The sequence below is a fragment of the Mesitornis unicolor genome, unplaced genomic scaffold, assembly GCF_000695765.1.
Source record: "Mesitornis unicolor isolate BGI_N332 unplaced genomic scaffold, ASM69576v1 scaffold613, whole genome shotgun sequence".
Taxonomy (NCBI): Eukaryota; Metazoa; Chordata; class Aves; order Mesitornithiformes; family Mesitornithidae; genus Mesitornis; species Mesitornis unicolor.
Window position 1 is genome coordinate 40480 of NW_010175070.1, and position 1913 is coordinate 42392.

Sequence of the window (1913 nt, forward strand, 5' to 3'; positions counted from 1 at the left end):
CTGGAAATCTGAGAGCGGGCATGGTGATGGGCAGGGAAACTCCGTCCAGGCTGTTGTGCTCACCAGACATGGCAGATACGGAGCTTCCATGTGAAGGAAGCCGTTTGCATGCTGTGCTCTTACCAAGTGCCACACAGGCTTTGTCAAGTGGTAGTTCCACCAAAACATGCTAAACATTGTTTTTAAAAATGTTTTAATTTTATTTTTTCACTTCTGAACACTGAACCTTACAATAAAAATCCATTAGGTCCTAGTATGATATTGAGGTAGGATTTCATGCTTCCCAGAATGAGATATGATGAGGTATCGCAGCAGTGCTAATGCAGCCCCTATCATTTTTTGCTTTGAGAGACTACTCAAAGTCTATTAAACTTGAACTGCATTGTTTCTAGCTTCATTTCTCTTACTGCAGAAGGTAGTGAGAGGCTAAAATGCCTAAGATCTGACTTTGCTCACAAATTTGTCACTGACATGGTCTCTGATTTCTGTACCTTTGCTCTTCTCCTTCATCTCTTTACAGACAGAGGAAGAAAACTTGTGCTTCAGGCATTTTTCAGGCTGCTGCATGTGTTACACACCTAGAGATTCTCTAACAAAAGATGCTATAGAAGTAGTTGTTATTCTGTGGGGATTTTTTGTTTGGTTTTGAACATAACTTTTTTTCTTCCTTTAAGTATCAGTCTTCTAGAAATTTGCTTGAATTTCTGTTCTCTATTTCTTTTGTTATCTCAGAATCTCTGCTGGTGGTCTGCAGGTCTAGGGAAAATTAAAGAGAGCTCTGCAAAGGGCACCTAAGAACATTATTGCACAGCTCTGTGTGAGTGAAGAGGTACTGCTGTATGTATTGTCCTGCCCATCTCATTGCAGAAAGTGCGTGGAACCACTCTAAAATTTAGACTGTACATTTATATAAAAAATCACTTGTCCCTTCTTAATCTCTGTGAAACCATGTTGGGTTGCTATTTAAACACACATTCTACAGCCAGTCACTGAGATCTGAATCACTCCTCCCCTCAACTTTCTAACAAAAAGAAGTAGTTGTGTGTGTGGAAGTCAGCATTGTAACTGCAGCCTCCTGCCTCTTAAGCCCCTAACCCACAACTCCTACCTTCCTCTGCGTGGGAGACCGCAGCCCCAGACCTTGTCCTCAGAGATGCAGATGGACTCCCTAGTCCCCATGTCAGGACATCAGATGTAATTTGTGCTGCAGCATTTCTTGGGGCTCTTGTGCTTCCAGAAGGCTAAGAGGACCCACCCCAGCACCCATGGAGCTGCAGACCATGCTCCTCCTTTCTGCCCTACCTTTAATATTGTATGGTTGGTTTTTTTTCCTGCCACCAGTTTTCCACAACCCATTGCTGTTTTGCAGGAAAGATCAGCTCCTTGCACTTGAGCCTTCAGAGGATCAGCTGGGGCACGGGGCTGGTGTCTCACCTCTTCTCCAACTTCAAGGTTGACTGTTGTCACATAAGATGCCAGACTCCTCTGTTCTGCATTGGCTCCGCATCTCTGCTGTGAGAGTGTCTGGGGTTGGTAATGACAGGGGTGTGGGGGAAGATTCAGCCTTGCTCTCAGTGAAGTTGCTGGTAAGCTGGTCACATGAAACACAAAATACATCAGCTCCCCTCCCCCATGCACTGGAGTGTTTCTTGGCTCTGCACCCAAACTAGCAGCTGAGCACGTGATTTACTTGTAAAATACAGGGGGAAAAAAATGGTGCCATTGCAGATGGAAAACCCAGGATAGGAGGGCTGGACCGGGTCTGCCCAAGGAGTGTGTCTCGCTGCTGAGCTGCAGGAAGCTGGGGGGACGTGGTGCTGTAGCATGTGGGCTTGGGGAGATGTGTGCTGCAGGATGTGAAGCTGCAGAGGAGAGTGCGAGCTGCAAGAGGCAACATGGAGGGGAACGTGCTG

At 46.1% G+C, this 1913-nt stretch overlaps 1 protein-coding gene across 1 annotated transcript in view; it reads left to right on the plus strand.

Moving 5' to 3' along the window:
- LOC104538140 (calcium/calmodulin-dependent protein kinase type II subunit gamma) overlaps nt 1–1913 on the plus strand; it is a gene marked incomplete at its 3' end in the record, with an annotated part of 82688 nt that overhangs the window by 40157 nt on the left and 40618 nt on the right. The gene's annotated exons all lie outside the window — the stretch shown is intronic.